The sequence below is a fragment of the Vidua chalybeata genome (genome assembly GCF_026979565.1).
Source record: "Vidua chalybeata isolate OUT-0048 chromosome W unlocalized genomic scaffold, bVidCha1 merged haplotype SUPER_W_unloc_2, whole genome shotgun sequence".
Taxonomy (NCBI): Eukaryota; Metazoa; Chordata; class Aves; order Passeriformes; family Viduidae; genus Vidua; species Vidua chalybeata.
Genome location: NW_026530331.1, coordinates 71,759 through 94,877, shown reverse-complemented (window position 1 = coordinate 94,877; position 23,119 = coordinate 71,759).

The following is a 23,119-nucleotide window of genomic DNA, read 5'->3' as shown; positions in this document are numbered from 1 at the left end:
TTTACTTTTTCCCTTCTGAGAGGGTGTCCAAGGCTGAGCACCAAGATGTTTCCTATTACCATCTAGATAGTTTTCCTTATCTCCTGATAATAGGCCCATCAATGTCTTGCCACATGACTCAGAGATAACACTTTTCAGGAGCCAGTTCTGTTTAACAGGTGATTAAAGACACACCTCGTGACTCAGAATAACATCAACCCATTGTGAGATGCTCCGCCCAGGGGGAGAAGCTAAGCATTCCCACCTGGATAAATCCAGGGATTTCTAGACAGAAAGGCAGCCTTTCCACAAGTTTCCGAGAAGACACAGCAACCACCTCTGCCACTCCAGGAGGTCTGCAGCCACTCCAATTTAGACTGCTACCAGCACACTGGCCAAAGGGGTGTCAGGTTGTATTCTGACTTTGTCAGTGGTCTTCCTTTTGTATCATTGCATGTATTTTTGTCCTTTTTTTCCCTTTTCCCAATAAATTGTATTTCTGACTTAGAGTCTCTCACTGGTTTTGCTTTCAAACCAGAACAGAGGGCAATGCATTCCAGTGTGCAATCATTAACCCCAGGGGGCTGTCTGGGGGTATCTCTGGTAATTCGCTCCCTTTCTTATTTTTTGGCCCTCCCTGGGGGCCCCATAACCTTGAGCCTCTCTTGGGGCCCTTTGAAGCTCTTTGAGGGTTCCTTGAGCCAGAGGTCTTACTATTCCCCTGACCCATCATGACCAGTGTCTCACACCACTCGCTTCGTCACTTCACTGGCCAAGCCCCTCGCGGGGTGATGGAAGCGCAGATAGAAGGACTCCTCAATTGTTTCGCAATAATATTGCATCTCAGTCACTCACTTTCACTCAGACACTGTCATGTCCACCCAACTGAATGATACTCACAGCCTGCTGTTCTCGTCTGGAGCTTCGTGCACTCGAATTACAGGTGATTTAAACTGCATTTCTCAGGGAGCTCAATTCTTTGCTTGCTTTCTTTACCGGGTTTGTGGTGCCGTTAGCCCCAGGGCTATTGGCATCTACGGATCACAAAAGTGGGGCGCCACCCCTGCAGTAGCCTCAGTGCGAGAGAGCCAAGGGCATCACGTCGGGGTCGCCAAATTGATATAAAATTTCGATAGCCAAACCGAATTTTATTTCTATATCTTTTATTTTAAAGAAAGCAAGCAAGCAGCGCTGGGTGGCTAGGGAGCCACTGCTCCACTCACAGCACACACCACTTACAAGTTTGGTAGAGTATATATACTGTTTTTAAGCCTACAAAGCATTTTCCAATGTGCTTGGTTAGTCCGAATCAGCAAACATCAGTAAGCTGGGATCAGCAATTTCATAATCTTTCCAGGTGGTCATTGGCTTGCTGTCCTTCTTGTGGTCATCTGGAAGGAGGTCTTTCACCGGTGTCTGCTACATGTTTTTGTTAAGTTCATCTAGCTTTTTATTATACCTAAGCATTTAGTCGCTTTGTTGCAATCCCCTTAGCTTTACCACAACTTCCTCTATTTTATTCTAAGCATCAGTCATCTTGCTACATCATCTCTTGACTTCACTATACTTCTCCTATTTTGATGCTTTATTTGGCTTTAGAAAGTTTCAAAACCGTTCTTTGTAGCTATCCCAAGGAACGCATCCATTTTCGACACAGCAGATACAAGCATTTGCTGATTCCATTGCCAATTGACATGAATCACAAAAACATTTTCACAGTGAGCACTGATAGTTGGTATATCTGTAGCAGGTGTCCTCTTCGTATGTTCATTGGATGTTATCCCATCCAAGCAGGCATTTTAACACAAGCATACTTATATCAGCTGTGGCATTAGCATTAATCATGTTATAATAAGCAGCCCAGCTCAGCTCCATGAAGCAGCCTCTGGGCTGACTGACAGAAGCTCACAGCCAATGGGAGCTCTCCTAGGATGTAGGCATCTTATTGGTTCAGAGTCTGGGGGCACAGAGATAGACCAATGACTTGTCTCGACCCGGGAGTTTTGAATGGGCTATAAAAGGTGCCAGAGACAATAAACGAGGATGTTTGAGGAAACACATATGAGTCTGTCCTATGTTATGCCTCAAGCATAGGAACTCCACCTGACAATCAGCTGTTTCACTACTATGTCTAAGCTTAATTAACAACAGAAATAAAATCTATATCTTTATAACAAAGTTACTTAAACACTACACATATTAAATCTGTTTTAATATTTGCAAAAAAGCCAGTATTATAATATGTATCTATTACAATCCCCCCTCTTATTCTTTAGAAATCATTTGGCTTGAGCAATATTTCTTGTCCACTTGCACCACTTTGGACTACATTGGTAATTAGTCGAATAAAACAGGGGATTAAACAAGGAAGAAATATCAAAACAGATGTAACACATAAAAGGAAAAAGACAAATTTCTTCCACCATTCTATCCCCAATACTTTACCTTACCATCTAGTTTTTAACATTGGTTCCCAATTTTGGACGGGTACCTGGATCACCCGGGGGTGGGGCAGTGGGGACAGCTGCACGAGAAGCGGTCGAGGATGGAGGGCCGGAACAAATGGGACCCCCGGCACGGCCGGCAGAGAGGTTGAGGGCCAGGCAGCTAGGACTGGGGCAGACAAATTCACTGGCGGGGCCGGAGCCAGCACAGGGGCTGGATCGAGTGGTGCAGCCGCAAACAGTGGGGGAACAAGCCGGAAGGGAGGAGGCAATACTTGTAAAGGATCCCAATCTTTTTCTTTCTTTTATTCCTCTTGTTCCCAGCCCTTTTCTTTCCCCTATTTATTTTCTTGCTTCATCTCGGAGGTTTCTGATATTTTAAAGATTTTTATTCTCCTACAATCTCCTGTCCAACATGTGGCATATTCTCTTTCTTCTGGATTAATTGGTTCGTTTGAATTTACAAATAAATTCAGAGCCTGACAAATCCAAACTTCAAAAGAGCCATATCTAGGCCAATAAACGTGGTCAGATCTCATTTCCTTCTTTGCCCATTCTATCATACAAAATTGGATCATCTTTACCTTGTCCTTTCTCCTTGTACAAGGATTTTTATCCCAGTTGGCTAATACAACTCCCAGAGGGCTATCTTGGGGTATCTCTGCTGGTACCCTTTTATCCCCTTTTTTCCCTGTGCCCAACTTACTGGTTTTCTGTCCCATTTTTCAAGATCTTATCTGTTCATCCCCTGCCTCTGTTTCCCACTTTCTCTAACAACCTGAATACCACCTTCTTCCCACTACACAAAACCCCCTTTCTCTCACAATACAATTCAATACAATACACCTACCTCCAAGGAGATAAAGTGAAGCTTAAAATAAATGATCTACATTATATATACTTTCATTCATCTACATTTACTCACTTTTATTTCTCACTCACTCTCACACACAACAAGACAACAATAAGGTACCATTTACTTTCAAATCACTTGTTAAAATCTCAGATGTTATTGGCCATTTCAAGGTGCTCTTGGATCCCACACCCCTGAGTCTCTAGTATGTCTACTCTCAGCCTAGCAGCTTTTAAGCCTAGATGTTCTTGAGTTTGGCACTCCCGAGTCTCTTGTGTGGTTTAGACCCTCAACCTGGCAAAATTTCTAGGGGCCCCTCCCTTTTGTCCCATTTCCTAGTGGATTGTGCTAGGAAACGCCTCTGCTCCCTTCTTCCGAGGGGTCCAACCCCTCCCTGGGACTCCGTCCCAGTCACCCTGGAGGTCTCTCTCACTCCTTTTTCATTCACTTTGTTTCTTCGCTGGCCACATTTCTCACAAAATAACGGAACCGCAGCACTCAGAAACTCCACGATCACTTCGCAGGTCCGGAGTAGCCGGCCCACGTCTCATTGATGTGGTGGTGCGTAGATACGCAAAAGGGCAAAAAGCTTTGTGAATCTGAAGTTAGAGAGTTTCATTTCTGTATTTTTCTGTGTATTCATCCCTCCCCCTAGAGCTATTCCCATTGGATTTGACCTGTAATGTATTCAGACTGGACACTGTCTATTGGTTTTACCTTATCACCTATACTCCCTATAAAAACTGTAACCAAACCCCCGCCCAAGGTCACTTGTCCCTGCGGCGTTCGAGCAATACAACTTTCTTCGAACTGCACACAGGTGTCCTCTCTTGGTCTCTTTATCTTGGTCCTAGTAGCGTTCTTAGAACAGTGCAGCCTGTATCGCAGCAAACCAACTGCTACCTGGATTCTTGGCAGAGACCCAGGAGCAGCGGTGTGTGTTGCCTAGCACCGGCCCCCCAACGGCGAACCGCTGGCTGGCACCGGGAAGGATGGAGGCCAAGTGGGAACAAAAGACGACAATTTACACACCTCACAACCACCCCCCGTATCCACCCCCCCGAGAAAGAACTTACAAACCTTTTTCCTTTCCGGGTCTTCATGTACACTAGTCTTAGGGGGCCAATTACCACAGTTTTAGGGAGCCTTTTCCCTTTTCCTTGTTTTATTGTCTCTTTTTGTCTACCGGGTAGAAACCTGCTTCTGCCTATCATGCCAGAAGAAATAGAGCAAGGCAGCCAAACTTGACAGTGCGCGCATCCCTCTCTCGGAATCCTCTGAGGTTTCGGAAGCGAGGTGTTAGATCTCGGTAGGACCTCCAATTCTGAAAAACACCATTCACTTTTGTTAAGATTTTAGAAGTTTAATAGTAATGAAAATAGTAATGGAAATTAGGACAATAAGAGACAATAAAAAGCAAAGAATTATTGACGTCCGGGTGCCTGGTACTCCGCCAAAAGACACACCTTGCTAACAAAGGATGTGAAAGATGGTCTGAAGTTCCCTTCATTTGCCTCACGACCGTCGCAAGGACCCTGAAGACCCCTGACAGGAGTTCTGGCCTGGCCGAGGTGGATGCGGACGCTTGCCAAGTGACTGTTAGCAAGTGCACTCGCTGTGCTTCTACAGAACACTGCATTTGAACAGGTTGTCACAAGCAGTGGCTTGTACCTGCATGCCTGCACCTGCTTCACAGACCAATGGGCTCTACACAATGGCCCATCAATCTTCCCCACCTTCTGGCCAGATGCCACTCGCTTTGGCTACAGACTATATAAACTGTAACTTTTTGGGAAGACTTTGGTTAACCCCCATGGACAACGGTGAATCTATGTGGCTGGAGCATTGAGGATCTCGTCTCACTGGTGGTAGCTATATTCCCCTTCCCCTCTTTTCTCTCTATTCTTTATTTCATTTTTCTGTCCCCTCTATCACATTTGCTGTTGGTACCTAAATAAAGGTGCATTTGTTGTGATTAAACTGATGGTCCCCTGCTGTTTGCCTTTTCGCACTTTTGGGATCGGTTAACAAACCATCATGACACCCTGTACGAGCAGATCGTGACAAAGGATTACCCCTTAAAAGCAATAGCCTATTGCATATTCATATATCTCATACATGATTCAAACATTCCTTTCAAACTAGGGTGTTTCTGCTTAATTTTAGCTTCCCCCCCCCCCCCCCCATTTTGTAAATCAACCTTCTTTGTTCCTTGAAACCTGAGCTTTCCCGATAAGGAGGCAATAATTCTTCTCTTGGAATCTTGGTGTCTGTTGCTGTTATCTCTATCCAGATATGATAATGCGAGGAGTTTCTTGGTTACCTTATCCATTCCTTGAGCTAGTTACAAAAAGTATCTTACATCACATAGTTTTTATTTTAATGTTATGCTATAGCCTAAAAACTATATTTACCACATTACTTAAAAGAGATTAATACAGCATAACTTTCCAACATAACACATATAGTATTCATTTTAATATTTGCGAAAAGCCAATATTATAATATGTATCTATAACAATATGCACACCAGATACAGCATACGCACAATGGTTGCACTGTCTATTCACACACATATGCATACAGTGCTAGGAAAGCTAATAATGGATTTAAAGGAACAATATACCCAAATACAGATCACAATACAAACTTTGCAAAGTCCAAAACCAAGTCCATGAGTTGAAAAGAACATTAACCCAGAATCAGAAGACCCCATTCCAAATAGAACTGAATCTAATACCAAATACAAATACCAAATGCAAATGTGTGTCTTAAAATGCTAGCAGCCAGACACATGCTGCTGTCTTGGGTTTTTACACTTTATGGCTTGTGGACAGCACCCCATGACTGGTCATAACTGTGAAAAACGACTGCTCACTTTAAAAATTTTAAAGGGTTTATTCAACCTTAACAAAAAATACAACAAAAGGACTAAATGAGGAGAAACAGGCCTGGGAGCTTCCCTCATGGCTGCCTACCACGTGGCTCATCTTCAAGATGGATGCTTCTCCTTTTATACCTCAGGGAGGGGGGGGTTGCATCAGGCAACCCTGGCCCCTCCCAAAGTTTGTCAGTGAACTCTTCTTTGCTTTTTATTGGTGGAGACTGCTTTCTTGCAACTTGATTGGAGGGTCAGGTGTTGTCATGTCGTGGGCCCCCAGCAACAAACTTTTCCATTCTCAACTTCCCCATGTAAGGGACACATGTACACACCTTCTTTCTACCTGTCCTAGATAACCCAGGTTGTCTGACGGCAACTGTTGCAGTAGTATTAATCAAGTTATAACAAGCAGCCCAGCTCAGCTCCATGATGTCGCTGTCGAGCAGGACGGGAACAGAGAATTCCAGATCAGAAGGCAAAGAAAATGAGCTCTGATTTATTTCAAATATACTGCTCTATATATAGAGAACATCGAGAAGATTAATTTCATTGGTCTTAGAGTAAAAACATGTCACACCATTGGTGTGCAGTGAATGACGCACAGTGGCAGAGCATATCTATAAACAATGCGAATAACAAGATAGATTAGAGAATTATTTACATTCTTTCCCAACTGTTTCCCAGGCTCTTGCCTGGTTAGAAAACCTTTGTCTTTCTCTCTGACTGAGCTGAGAATATCCACACATGAAGCAGCCTCTGAGCTGACTGACAGAAGCTCACAGCCAATGGTAGCTCTCCTAGGATGTAGGCATCTTATTGGTTCAGAGTCTGGGGGCATAGAGATAGACCAATGACTTGTCTCGACCCGGGAGTTTTGAATGGGCTATAAAAGGTGCCAGAGACAATAAACGAGGATGTTTACTGATGACCAAAGGGAGTTTGTCGTGTGGTATATCTCAGACATACAAACATAGCGGATTCAACTATAATAGGCAACAATACAGCGGAGGAGGGAAGGGAACTATGGGGAGAAGAGAGGACATTTGAACTACAATAACATAATTATACATCAATAAAATTTCTCTCAATATTCACACAATATTGATCCCTTAATTGTGAGAGCAAATCATCTCATTATCCATCTATTACAAACCCCCGTTTTCCTTTTTATAAGTTATTTGGCTCAAGCAATTTACTCTTTTTTTTTTTTTTTTATTTTGTTGGACTACTCATGTTTTTCTTAAGTCAAGTTTGATTTTGGATTAGTTATATTAGCATCTGTTGATGTGGGTGAGGACAGTGGAAAAGGGTTTTAAGCAAAATGATTGGTGGAGTTTGTGACATGAATTGGTCTGAGCAGAGAAAAGGGAGTAACAGAGGTCCAGTATGGCTTTTACCCTCACCTACCATGCCTACAGGGTTGCTGCCTGCAGCAGGGTTATAATCTTCTTGGTGGCGAATAGAGGGGCCAAGCTGGTCTTGCCCTCTGGTTCTCACCATACTTAAGTTTTAAGCAAATCATTTTAACGCTTTTCACTGCTCCTCCCCTTGATACTTGTAATTTTCATAGGACAATTATATTAATGGCTAATACAATTTAAATTGTCTGTTCAAAATGTTACTTGAACAGTTATCTAAAGCATGTAGAGTAGTCTTTGTGAGGCTTTCACTTGTCTTTTACAAAGTACAGTAACAAGGGGACAACGTTAGTCTATCAATCCACAAGAATGAGTTTACATATGTATAAGTTTGTCCTAGGATGATGTTATGATGCTTGTATCCCCAGTTGTCTGTTCTGTTTATGCTGGATATTATGTTCTGTGCCTTCAAGACTGGCTCTGAAAAGCAAAGTTTTGTTTTGTTATCAGCCTGCTCACTCCCACACGGTCTGCTGGACACAGATGGCGCAGTACATAGTGCTGCTTTTGCTTTTTCTTTGGCTTTTGCTTGTGCTCTTGCTCCTGCTTTTGCTCTTGCTTTTGCTTGTTAGTTAGTTTAGCTAGGCAGTCCAAATTTTCCCTGGACTGTTTTTCTTTCCCTTTTCTTGGAACCATTTGAAACTGCTCCAGACTGGGACCTGGAAAACACCAAGAGTTTGCACTTTGTGGCCTGCAACAGCCATTCCCAGCGCCGGAGGGACCGATAACAGACCGACCGCTCCCAGGAGAGACTTTCAGAATTTGTCATCTCTTCAGAGTGGTGAAAGAGTTTTGTCATCTGGTGTTGTTCATTTTTTTTTTTTTTTCTGCTGGGAGTGCTTTGCCTCTTAAATAAACAGGTTTTTTTACATTTCTCTGAGGAAATTCTTCCTGAACCAGGTGGGGGCAGGGGCCATGGGGGTTTGCTTTCTGGGGGGGCTCCTTCTGGAGGTTTTCTCCCAAATTTGCCCTAAACCAGGGGAAAGTTCTAACAAGTCTATAACATAATTAAGGCACGAGGTGGGAATATAAATAACAGCAGTTTGAATGGGTTTGTTTGTAGGGATTATTGTCTTCTTTGAATGGCTCAGTGGAAGCAATTTGTCTTCTTTATGATCTGTTAACACTGTACCTAGTCTTTGGTGTTTTGCAGAACTTCTAAGATTTCTGTTTCCTTGGAGCTCTTTGGTGGGTTGTGTGTACTCTCACTTTGTAGTCAGTGGTAGAGACATAAAAATGTTTTTGGTTCTTGATTTTGGTGTCAGGAGGCCACACTTTGTATTTCTGTTATATACTAAATTGAACTCTACATATTATAATAGAGTGTACACAGGGAGTTAGGGATTACTCTGGTCAGTAGAGCTCAGTAGTGATACATATACATAGGCACACACAAACACATACACGACTGCTTTCTCAGGTGGGACAGCAGCCGGAATCACACAGCTGTGCATCCAGAGCTGTGTCTCTAGGCGTGCCCAGCTCATGTGTGCACCCAGGGGTATGTCTATAGTTAATACACACACACAGGTACTTCCTTACTGGCACAGAGCCCTAGTGTACAGCAGTACTTGTCAGTAGTACACACTTGCACACACATGGAGCTGTGCACGCTCTACTTACATACACCAGTACACATGTGCTGCACAGACACTCACTTATGTAGTCTCTATTAATGCACATGTGCTCACAAACACAAGACTTCCTTGTACGCTAAACTTGTGTATATTAACACAAGTGTACAAATCTGTGCACACTAATATGTGCAGTGTCATCAACACACATATTTTACACAGGGCTATGCTCACACTTGCAGAGCCTGTGCCTATTCACAAGCACAGAGTTGTGTACAGACCCACTCACACTTGAGAGTGTGCAATTTAATACATGTGTAAATAGCAGTGCACACCTTGTTTGTACACCTTGGCACTTGTGTGTGCACCCAGAGCTGTGCACACTGGCATACACAGGTACTTTATGTGTAGACTCACACATGCTGGCATACATGTGCATGTAGACACACACTGGCACATACGTGTAAAGCACTCCCCAGAGCTCTTCTGGAAAGAGAGTAGTGGGACATCTACTGCCTGTTACCACCCCGCCACTTCTGGGCAGTATTTTACTCTCTGTGACTTTGGGGTGGGAACAGACAGTGTTGTCTTAAAGGAAAGGTCAAAGAAAGACTGTGTTGGATTCCTGTCTCCTGCCTCTTGCCCTACAATGGCAGGAGAGCACAAAACTGAGTACCTTTTTGTTCTTCTGTCTTTCGTAGGGGCTTAATCAGCATGAAGGAGAGGATTTTTTATTGAGGATCACTGTTAGTATATGTGTATAGCACATATGGCATTTCTTACCCCTCACACAGCTACACTGTTGTGTTTTGTCAAGGGGTACTTTTTACTTTTGAACTAAAAGGGGGGTACTTGTGGTCTTTATTATCGTGGAGGGCAGATCACAGTTCTCCAGGAATAAGGCACACACAGTAAGAAAAGCTCCAGGCCTCTCGGCAGGGGTGGGAAAATTTCTCTTTGTTTTTAATGGAGAGAGATTTTTATCTTTTAAGCTCAAATCTTTTCTGACACACAAAAGAATGCAAAATGTACAAATACTTTAGTTCAAAACCTTAAATGTTTGTCTTTTGGGAATTATATTACTATACGAAGTGTGACTAGATGAACACTACTGAAGCACACAAATACAAACTGCAAAAATTACTGAAAATTCTCTCATACTGGTAATAAGAGTAAACATGTTTAAAGGTGTCTCTGTAAGGAGAGCAGTTACAATGTATGGTTTTAACCGGATTTCAGGTGTTTTGTTGTACACAAACTAAACTGCATGAGGGCAACAGAGCATTTCAGTGCATTGTAGGACTCAGTTTTTTTCCATGGAGAGGAGGGAAGAACAGAAGCTTAGAAAAGCTTTGCTAACCTCCTGTCCCCTCAGAGAGAACTTAAGTGTTCAGAATTAAGAAAAATGACTACAGTAATGACTTACCGGTATTTCTCGACAGTATGCTACAAGAGCAGAATTAGCATTCACAGAGAGATAGAGACAAGAAGGCAGGAAGTGGTAAAAGGGAGGAGAAAAACAAAGCACATTCTAACTTAGTGTTTTTCTTGAGCCCAGCAGTTGGTTTGGACAGAGTGGGGTGCAGAGTTTTGATTTACTTGGTCTCAGTCTTATCTTAATTAGTCTAACTACAGGGTCTCTAGACAGATCCTGCCTCCCTGATTAGTTATGTTATAAATGAATGCTCCAATTTATTAATTAAAGAAAATTTATTAGATGATCAAAGTATAAATTTAGAGAAAAAAAGGAAAAGCCACGATCTAATCAAAAAGGGTCAGTGCCGAGTGCGGGTATCGGAGCTGGGCGAGACACAGGTCTGACCACTACAGCATAGGGTCCCCTATGTTTCACACTGACTGTCCTGCCCGAGCAATTTTTATACAATTTTTCCTGCCCAAGGCAGAGTCCCTTTTTTTTCCTTTCAGGACTGCACATATTCACGTGGAGTTCTTTCTCTGTGACGAGCTGAACAAAACCATGTCCGGGGAGTGATGAACATCCATGATCACGTTCCCGGAATCCGGTATTGAGATGTATCTCACCGATGGCTCCGACTGTCTCAATCTTAGATATTTATCACATATTCATCGTCCCAGCATTCCTCGGATCACCTTGAGGAACGACCCATCTCCGGGCTGGCCACATTAATTTCTTTGTAAATGAAGTTCTCCTTCCTCTTGTCCAGGTGGTTTTGACACTGACTTGTGTGCTTAAAAATTTTTTATAAGGGTATTTCTTACCAATACATATATAAAATATATATGACAATTTTTATCTGCACGAATTATCCCATATGCACATAACAGTTAGAAGAAAAAGAAAGAAAGATAGAAAGAGAAAGAGGAGAGAGAAAGAGAAATAAAGAGAAGCTTTTCCTTCTTGCAAAACAAGAAGGAAATTTACTCTCGCCACACCAGCGCAAGCAACTGCTGAGCTGCTCACATGGTCCCCCGTGTTCATGCGGTTCATGCTGGTGAACACTGCAGGGGAGTCTCTGCAGCCCGGCACCCCAGGGCCAGCCCTACCCGGCACGACTGCCCCTGGCATACCTGAGTGACCGCAGGCATCTCTATACAGATGAGCCCACGGCGCTGGGGTCACCCCCCAAGAGGCATCTACCACTTGTCATGCCGCACGCTACTGAATCCTGCACCCCAAGCCGCTGCCTCCTCCCTGTCAAGTTGGCATTGCGCCCTTGCATGTCCCCACTATGTGTCTGCTCAGCCTCATATGGGTTGGTCATGGAGAAGCCCCCGCACAACCAGCAGTTCCTGACTCTCAGCAATCTCCACGCAGATCGTGTCCCGCAGCACTGCCGCCGGGCTAGTGACCTCTGTGGTCCACAAGGTCCTTGCACAATGGAGCCTGACCCCCCCACCCTCGGTGGCGCCATGCGCAACGCGCCCTGTGCACCACCGCACCTGCTGCTTATGGCCTCGTGCCTCCAAAAGCTCCCGGTCCACGAGCGCGGCCCTGACCGCTGGCAGTCCACACCGGCGGACCAACGGCTCTGGGCTCCAGGGCCTCCGATTGCTGCAGTCACCCCCGTTGGTTCAGGACGGCCGAAAGCCACTGTGCCAGGCAACCCTCGCACAACAGAGACAGCCCTTGATCTCCGGCAGCGCCAAGTACAAAGGCCCTTGCTGCCCACGGCCCCTACTAGTGGCCCTGTGCCTCTAAACTCCCCCAGTCTATGAGCGCAGCTCCTACCACCAGCAGCCCTGCACCGGCGGACTGGCAGCCCTGGCCTCTAGTGCCTCCGATGGCCAGGGCCACCCTCAGTCAGGTTGGAGCCACCGAAAGTCACCTCTCTGGGTGCCCCTGGCCCGCCACCACCCACGCAGGCTCGCGAGGTCTCCAGCCTGGAAAGCCTGCGCACCCAGTGAAATCTGTCTCAGTCTCCGCTGGCAGCCCCCCTGCCGCCCACAGCCCTCCTCCACCTCTGGGTGCCTCCACCCACCTCCCCCCATCCCATGGGTCCACACAGGAGAGTTTCACATGGGAGCCGCAGCAGACCCCGCACCCCGGCATAGGGACACCTGCACCCTGGCTGGTCCCCAACCACCAGCAATGCCTCGTGTAATCTCACCACCGGGCCCCCACCGCACCCTCCCTCTCCCCGCTGGGTCAGTGCACACCGGAAACTCGCAGACGCCTCTTCACACAGATCTGGTCCCTAGCCTCCTCCTCACCCGTGGGTCACAAGAACTACTGCAGCGGCCCGGGAAACCCCGCTTGTCCTCTCCCACAGCCCCCTCGGGAAACCCTGTGCACTCGGGCCACCCCAAGCAACGACCCTGCCGGCGCCGGCCGCCACCAAGTCACCGCAGGCAGGCGCATGCCTCGGCTGGTGAGGTCTGGAAGTTATTGCGCTGCTCCCGCACCAGAAGCTCACCTCACTGAACCCTGTGCACCCCACTCCGCCACGTGGAGTAGCTATGCAGCTTCCTTCCCCTCCTCATGTGCTGCGACCGCTCGCCTCGATACGAGTGCTATTTCTACTGAATGGCGACTTTTGCCATCATTCTAACACCATTTAAATCTGGTGACCTTCAATCTGATGTTTCCAGATGCTCTTGGGTCTCCATAACTCTAATATCTCTCTATCACATGCATCCTGCCAGCCACAGGGTCCTCACCTTCTACAGGATCCCTGCTTTCATCTTCTACCCGTCCCACCTTAAAATGTCTAACCGCCCCCCTTGTCTTTAAGCTCCAACGAACTCTCAGAGCCAGTCCTGTGTACGACTTGTCTGGAGCTGGCTTTTGTACAGTCGGATTACAGACGAACAATTTGGCCAAAATGATTATGAGGATCTTCTAAGTTCCTCATAATATTCATCCCTTAATTGCGAGAGCCAATCATCTCATTATTCATCTATAACATAATGTGAAAAATGTTTTTGTGATTGGTGTCAATTGGCAACGGAATCATCAAATGCTTGTATCTGCTGTGTCAAAAGTGGACATGTTCCCTGGGATAACTACAAAGAATGGTTTTGAAACTTTCTGACCAAACAGCCAAGTAAAGCATCGAAAAAGAAAATAGAAGAAGTATAGTGGAGTCAGGAGATGAGGTGGCTAAAATGACTGATGCTTAGAATAAAATAGAGGAAGCTGTGGTAAAGCTAAGGGATATTGCAACAAAGCGACTAAATGCTTATGTATAATAAAAAGCTTAATGCACTTGTACGAGACTAAAATTATTTAGCAGACACTGGTGAAGGGCCTCCCTCCAAACGACCACAAACAGGACAGGAAGCCAACGACTACCTGGAAATATTATGAAATTGCTGATCCCAGCTCATTGATATCTGCTGATTCGGACTAACACAAGCACACCGGAAAATGCTTTGTAGGCTTAAAAACAGTATATATACTTTGCCAAACTTGTAAGTGGTGTGCGCCGTTAGTGGAGCAGTGACTCCTCGGCCACCCAGTGCTGCTTCCTTGCTTGCTTTAAAATAAAAGATATAGAAATAAAATTTGGTTTGGCTATCGAAATTTTATATCACATAACCAAACCTAAAAGGAATGTTCTTACCTGGAAAGCCAGGAACTTGTCTGTTCCTGTGATGATTCATTTGGATAAGGGAGTCTCACCGGAGAAACATTCTGGGGATGCCCTTATTTGTAGGTATTTGACATTACATGGGATTTTTTATTTAGCAGAGTGACACAGCAACATAGGAAAATCATAGGGCAAACACACTACAGCAATTGCAACATATAGTTGGCTCACAATACAAACATTGTTATAAATACATGTCTTAGGTTGGAAATGGGGGTGTGTATTCTGTTCCTATCTGTTAGAGGTGGGGCAGTTATCTTCTGTTAATTGGGAAGTTTTTTTTATCTCTTCCACAACCAATCCTCCCTCTGGGGAGATACCTTCTGTTAATGGACCATTGAGTCTCCCTGCATAACTGATAAAATTACATCATCCCATTGTGAGAAGCTTCGCCCAGAGGGAGGAGCCAAGCATTCCTACCTGCATATAATGAGATATTTGGAACACCACAGGCAGCCTTTTTTACTGTATTCCCAGAAGAGCAGCCCTTTTCCCACTGGATTCCCAGCAGAAGACCAGGTCCATCTACACCACCACTGGATCTTCAGAGGAAACCTACACCCTTCTACAGGATCACTACTTCAACAGAACCACATCTGTCACTCCAGGAGGACTGCAGCCACCATTTCAATTGGACTGCTACCAACACCCTGACCCACAGGGTGTCAGGTTGTATTCTGACTCTGTCAGTGGTTTTGTATTACTGCATTGTTTATTTTATTTTATTTTATTTTATTTTATTTTATTTTATTTTATTTCCTAATAAAGAACTGTTATTCTTGCCTCCATATCTTTGCCTGAGATTACAAAATTATAATAATTTGGAGGGAGGGGGTTTACATTTTCCATTTCAGGGGAGGCTCCTACCTTCCTTAGCAGACACCTGTCTTTTCAAACAAAGACATACATATTATATTGTTGGCTTTTTGCAAATATTAAGATGAATGCTATATGTGTAATGTTAAAATAACTTTGCTTCTATTTCTGCTATTAACAAAAACTTAGACATGGTAGTAGCAGTAGCTGATATAGTTATGAGTGAACTGTCTGTTTGGTTGGGATAACATCTAGTGAACATGCAATGAGGACCCTGTTATTGATATGCCAACTATTAGCATCTGCCGTTTGAAGAACGTATGGACCAAGGCCCAAACTGTAAGTGATAAAGAGAAGGAGCCAAAACCACAGCCAAGAAACACGCATGCTCTAAAAAGGTGGACCCAAGGAGGGACCATACAAAATAGTTCCTAGAATATATAAGCTAGTTTATGGAAAAATATGGATATGCATAAGGATCTATGAATATGCAATGGGATGATGTAATGGAAAAGGTATTTAAGGGGTATCCTTAAAGGTAAGTGTTCTCTTGGCTGAGTGCCAAGACGCACCCAGCCATAATCTTTGCTTTACTGTCTTTGTCTCCTATTGTCCTTTATTAAACTTTTTGAATTTTCACAGGAAAGTGAAAATGTTTTTCATAAACTTGATTCCTGTTACCAATATCTATATGGTCACCATCACAACACTAAGCATCCCCAGTTGTCAGGAAGGAATACATGGGTTGAAGCCTGTTGCTTTCTTCAAAGTTCACTATTGCATATAGGTAAAACCTTACAAAAGGAAGGCCTTGTAAAATCACGGCTCAGGCCTGTTACTTCGGCTAAGTAGACAAGGACTATTGGAAAGTGACTTGGATGAATTAGAGGTAGAAAAACAACTTATATAACCATCATGTGTTCACATCATGGTGTATGGTGGTTGGTTGAATTATGTTTGTTATGATTTAAAACTATGTAACTGATAAAACCCTAACTGCTTAAAAAGGCCTAATTTTTGCAATAAAACATCTCTCCTTTGCACCTGCCTGGGGGACTCTGTGTCACTTTGGACCCTCACTCACAATTGGCGCCTGAACGTGGAAGACTGACCAACAGTGAAGAGCAGACTGTGACCAAAGCTCTGCAGACCCAAGGAGCCCCCCTTGGCAGCAGATCCCGGCAGCAGACCCAGGCAATGCATCCTGATAGCGGACTCAGACGGCAGACCCAGACACTCCGAGCAACCTTCACCTTCACCTTACGAAATCTAAGCTCGCGCATTCATCACTTTAAGGTGAGCAATGGGGTAGATCATGGGAGCAAAGCTGTCAGTTGAGCAAAAGCAGACCCTAGAGAATTTACAGTGGCTTTTACAACAGCAGAACAGAGACATTCCCGATGCTCAATTACTTGCTTTGCTGGATTGTATTTCCATGCATGTAAAAGACTTCCTCTCAGCCAGCATATTTCAGCTAGACTCCTGGCAGGTAGTAGGACACAAACTTTTTGAAATTGCGAGCGCTGGTGATGCCAATGCATCCAGGCACGTCACAATTTTGGGAATTATTATAGCAACTCTTAAACTCACACAGACTCGTGTTCTCAGATGCCTTCAGAGGCTGCCTCCCTTGGACCTCTGTCTCTGCCAGCACTGGCTTCCCACCGTGGGGGCCCTTTGCATTATGCCTCCCCCATATCAGAGGCTCTGCAGGGTTCTGCGGCTCCTCCACTGCCCACCCCCTCCCCCCCACTGCCACTTCTTTGCTGCCTGCTCCTCCCATAGTAACTCCTTCGCCGCCTGCCCCCCTGGCACAACATCCCCCATGTCTACTTTGCTAGCGGCAGCCACCTCAGCCTGTACTGGCCCCCCAGGCATGGATGCCCCCCTGGCTCTTTGTAACCCCCTGTCCTTGCTTGGCTCCCAGAATGCTGCAGTTCCCCCGGTCCCTCTGGGGCCCCTGGCTGAAACAGCCTCCCTGCCTAAGACTTGCTAAAAGCTGCTGGATATCTCTGTGGACATGCCACCCCTTGAGGAGATGATTACCTTGGATAGCTATCCTGAATCAGCCTATCCTTCAGACCCAGCACATATTAATAACGTCCAAGCGATACAGTTATACTCTACATGGAAACAGGACTGACACCCCTCAGTTATTACTGCGTGCCCGGTTATCTATGAAGGTCAACCAGCAGCTTACAGACATAGACTACACTATTGTGAGACAATTGCAGAGACTGGTGCAGGAAAGTGGTGTGTCTTCTCAACATGTTATAGCTTACTTAGAGACCATAAGTGCTGCCTACGTTTTCACACCTGCTGATTGGAAAAACATAATGAAAATGGTCTTAACTATGACACAATATATGGTTTGGTTCTCAGATTATCATGAGTCCTGCATGGCTCAGACATCTTTTGTGTGGATATTAAGGGAACAGCAATTAACTTTCAAGCCCGGAGTCAGCACAATGCATGATTCATAGCAGTTACTGGGAGCAATTAGCTGGGTCATAAATCAGGCATTCCTTTGCTCACTTGAAGGCAACCCCTGAGCCTTATTGGCAGCAGCTATTCGAGAATTAGATATAATTAGCACACAAAACTCCACTGTAAAATCAGACAGAATTGTGCTAGTTTTGTCTGTTTGCTAGACTTTTTATCCCATAGCTTTAATAAGGTAACTCTATTGTGAATTTTTTTGAAGCAACGCACTTCAACAAGTCCCTGAAAGTGACCTGCACTTTCAGGGCCTGGAGTGCGCTTGCAAAAAGGAGCTAACAATGAAAGGCGAAGGATGGGTCTTTGTTTTGAGATCTGAAGACCGTTTATTGCTTCAAAGAGGGTCCAGGGACAAAGACCCAGCAGGGTGGAGGGCACAGGGTTAAATATGGAAAAAAAAGGGGTGGATCTGAGGGTCAAGGACCAATGGGAACAGGGAAAAGTGGTGCAGGGGAGGGGCAGAAAACTAGGAGAACCAATGGGATAACAGGGGAGGAACACTGCAGCAAAATAGGGATTGAGAAAGGGGAGAACATTCTAGGGGATATGCATATATGGTAAACAGGGGCTGAACTGGGGTGGAACAACTGGGAGAACCAATGAAACTTGAAACATTAACATATGCCTGCAGAGGCCCATGGGAGGAAGGCTTTTCTCACCCTGACCTTAAAGGGGTGTTTCTCCTAGCTTGTTTCTGCCCCTCCAGAGTTGAAGTGCTATAGCCTCAGTGGTAGGCCTTGGAGCTTCCACAACTCCCCCTTTTTTGTTTACTAAAAATGCTTCCACTATAGACCTCTGCAAGCACTTAACAAAACACAGCAACAAAATCAACACAACAACAATGACAAACAAGGTCCATAAAATAGTTTTAACTAAAGATGAAAGCCATCCCTTGAGCCCCCAGTCTTTGAATAGCTTGGAGAGCGAGTCATTGTCGCCTTCTGTTTGGATTTTGTTTACTTGGTCTTTTAAGAATTGGATGCTTCAGTGTATCGACTCGCTGTGATCTGACGGGTTGAAGCAACACATGCCTTCAAACTCCTGACAGCCATGTTTGTGGGCGAGCAGCAGGTAATCAATGGCTGCTCTGTTTTGCAAGGTAGCATGTCAAATTATTTCTTTGTCCTCAAGCAGGTTGGTTAAAGTGATGGATATAGCATTGGACTGCTTGCTAATGCAGCACTCTAAATGGGTTAATTCCCTGAGAGCCTTTGCTGCAGCCACCCAGGGTAGAAAAATGGAGGCTGCGACTCTCTTTCCATAACTCAAATTCTTAATTTGGTCATCGCAATTTTAGCTGAATTTATCAAGTGATCTCTTTTGGTGGCCTGATTTATCTTTCCAGTCACAAATTATGGTAATATTGGGAGTGAGGATAGCAAGCCATTCAATGCTACAAGGACCCTCTTTTAGGAATGTTGGGATCCTATTCTATGCTCAATCCCCACATATAAGGAATACACCCTTCGGCAACCTCTTGGGACATGTGCCAGACACTGATACAATGAGTGAGATGTATTGGCACCAATTTTCTGGGTTTCTATAGATGGCACAGTGGGGGATAACATCCTTCCTAGGGATAGCTTTTTCTTTTTCTGGACTTAAAATTCCCCACTCCCCTACCTTAGGCTTAAAATAGAATCTCACACCATAATTCATTTTTGAAGTCCCCAATAGATTTAATTCTTAGGGCTCTTCAAATGCATATTCCAGCCTAAAAGTCCAGTGATCCCAGTTGTCTGCCGGGTTGTATTCCTTATAGATGTTCATGGGGGAGCGACCTTGCTTTCCATCAATGGCATCCATGGTTATCAGCCACTCATTGATGGGCATCCCCACTAAACATGTAGAGAGTGGGTCATCGGGGCTTCCCACAGACAGGCACGTTGTCTTGCTTCAAGGTTCTGGCTAGGGTGACCCAAATATTGTGGGCAGGTTGAGGGATTGTCACGATCCGCTTGGAGGAGCGGGGTGTTGTGATGGTTTGTTTACCGATCCCAAAAGTGCAAAAAGGCAAACAGCAGGGGACCATCAGTTTAATCACAACAAATGCACCTTTATTATGGAGTGCCAACAGCAAATGCAATAGAGGGATCAGAAAAGGAGATAAAATATAGAAAGAAAAAGAGGGGAAAGGGGATTATAGCTACCAACGCAGACGAAATCCTCACTGGTCTGGACAATGAAGATCCGTCTTGTCGCGTGGGGGAGAATCTCAAAGTCCTGGTTATCTCAGGGGTCTTTTATAGTCCTCTGTTGAAGGGGGGGAACAGGCAAAAGACAATGAAAGTCTATTGAAATCGTTGAGGGGGAACAGGTACAATGAAGAAATAAGTCCATTGAAGCCACCGAGGGGGAACAGGTCATGTTATCAGCAGTAAGTGAGAGCCATTGTCTTCTTGGTCCAATGACCACACCTGGGCAAACATCTCACATTGATCAGGCCAGCCCTCCTCCCTGTGGTAGGGGTCTCAGTCTCAGTCCTTGGGAGGGGGCTTCAATCTCCATCTGTCACGGTGGTCATGAGGCTGATAAGGGGTCTTCTGTGGGAGATCACCAGAGTTACCCCAGAAAGTTCATTTGGCCAAGAGGTGGGAAAATTCGTGGGTCGAGCAGGTATCGTGAAGCAGGTGTAAGCACGTAGAACAAGCCGCTCTTTGCCAGGTCTTTGCCAAGCCCTGCTCGAAGCAGTGGTCCGTGATGGTACAGCAAATACACCTTCAAAAATAATCATCCACCTCTCCAAGCCAGAACTCCAGTCGGGGTGTCCAGGATCTCAGTCTCTGCCATTGCGGCAAACGTGAGGCAAAAATGAGAGGAACTTGGGACTGTCTCTTATATGCACAAATAAGAATGTCATCTGTGTAGTGAAAAATGATGGCATTTTGGTGTCTCTGTTGGATTGGTGAGAGAATTTGAGCCATGAACCATTGGCAGATGGTGGGTGAGTTCTTCATGCCCTGAGGTAGAACTGTCCAATGGCTAGTGGATGGTACTATAGGATCCTTGGATAGCTGCTCTTGCATGAGGGACTGCAGCGCCTTTAATTTCTTCTCTGGAAGGGATCACTGAAGCACCCATATCGGGTTATCAGTCTTCCAAGTCAGCTGGAGGGTGGCATGCTGCTCAGTGGCCCCAACTAGAAATCCTGTGGTGTTGTTAGGATTTCTAGTCTCATCCCCCACTGAGATAAAAGGTCCCTACCCCAGAGTGTCACAGGTGCCCGAGTTATAAAAGGCCTTGCCGTGGCAATTCTGCCTCAGGTCCCTCAAAGCATATGTTGTTTTGGCTTCTGAAACTGATTGTGGCTCTCCCGATGCCTGAGATGACCCCAGCTGCTGGGACAAGGGGCCAATCTCTTGACCACTCAGAGCAGGAAATGATGGTGACATCCGCTCTGGTGTCCAACAGTCCTGAAAGGTGGATCTTATTTCCTTTCTGGGACAGCACATACTCTATCACAGGTCTGTTGCGGCCTAGAATTTGGGCCCATATTACTAGTGGGTGAGCAGGTGTTGTGGTTGTACTGCTTTAGGGCAAATTTGGGAGAAAACCTCCAATAAGGGTCCCCCTTCAGAAAGCAAACCCACATGGCCCCTCCCTCCAATTGGTTTGGGAAGAATTTCCTCAGCGAGAAGTGGAAAAAACCTGTTTATTTAACAGGCAAACCACCCCCCAGCACAAAAAAATGAACAATACTAGGTGACAAAACTCATTTGCTGCTCTGAAGAGATGACAAATTCAGAAAGTCTCTCCTGCAGGTGGTCACTCTGTTATCAGTCCCTCCAGTGCTGGGAAAGGATGCTGCCCAGAGTAGGCCCCGGTAGGCCACAAAGTGCGAGCTCTCGGTGTTTCCCCGGGTCCCAGTCCAGAGCAGGTTCAAATGGATCCAAGAAAAGGGATAGAAAACCAGTCCAGGGAAAACATCTCTGCCTCAGCTAGCTAAACTAACTAAAATGCAAAGGAGCACGGTGTTCTGCCCCATCTGTGCCCAGACAACACAGTGGAGTTCTGTGGTCCAGCAGACTGTGGAGGAGTGAGTGCAGGCTGATAACAAAACCCTGTGTTTCTTCTTCTCCCCACCTTTGGTCTCGGAGCCACTCTTGAAGGCACAGAATATAATATCCACCATAAACAGAACACACAATTGGGGATACGAGCATCATAACGTTACCCTAGGACAGCGGTAAAGTCTGGTAATAAATAAGCTTGGGCAATAATTGTCCCTTTAGGGATGAAAATAGGGGGGTTTAAGCACAGTACTTGGACCATGATTTCTTGTAGGCATGTTACTGTTAAAACTTCAGTTAGGACTGAATGATGATTTTAAAAGTTTAGGATTTTAGCTGAAGGTTAGAACCAATTCATATTGAAGTTAGATACACCAATGATAGGTTAATGATTATTAGATGCTTAAGCTAAAGCTAATTGTTATATTATGAGCTTATTTCTAGAAGGAAGTGGAGCAAATGAACCATTATAAGAACATATTGAAACCAGTAGAACAATGCCCAGCACCTGGATTCTATGTTAATCCATCACGAAACAGGGGACCTTGGATCGTGCCAGAGGGTCACAGATACCTGACGAAGACTTTCCTGACTTTATCCCTGGGACCACTGACCCAATTCGAGACCACCGACCCAAGTCAAGAGAAGAATTGCACACGTGTGAAAGACTAATAACCTCATTTTAATACAAAGTGGGGATAGGAGGTGCTGGGGTTATGCATATGTATTATTTTAGGAAATAAATAGAAGCAAAAATCCTTGTGTGGTGCAGTCACGCATTTTGGGGACGATCCTAACAGTGCTGCCCGCCGGCGTAATAAACATACTACTTTCTAATTTTGACTAGTTAGAGAGTCTTTGTCCATGATTTTTGGTTTTAATGATTCAGCAAGGAGAGGAGACTGTGCTCAGCTGTGAGACCAGCTCGGGATGTGGACCCCCTCGGGGCGCTCCCGGGATATTCCTGGAAGAGTGGGCTCCACTGCCCAGACTGTTCATCCACCAGCAGAAAAGGACAGTGTCTGCTCTGTTTGTAGTCTGGGGATGCATCTATACGGCCTTGCGTCGTGAGACCCCGAGGAGCAGTGACTCTGAATGGGAGCTCTCGGGGAATGAGGATGCCGTTTTGGTATGCACCGGCGCTTCAAGAATCAGTGGGCGACAGGCGGGTGGGGCGGTGCCCAGGCCCGCCACAGCGCAGAGTGGGTCTGTGAGAGACGCTGGGACGCCCGGCAGACTTTACATGTTGCCAGGAATTCATGCTAAGCCCAAGTATTCCCATCCCTGTGACTACGTTCAGCCAAGATATTCTTTGCCGACAGATCGGCCACTGATTGCGCAGCAGTCTGTGCGGCGACCGGCTGCACAGACGCACTCTACTGTGAGCGCGGTGCCGGTGAAATCACCCCCCTTTCAGGCGACAGAGGGGGTGCCTTTGTCGCAACTATGAGCTTTGGCACACCCGACATTGCAAGGACTACACGGGGTGGCCCCGGACCGGCTGCCGCCGCCACCGCCCACCACTCCGCAGCCCCCCCCTTTAGAGACTGCATTCATGGGGGGGCCAGCACCG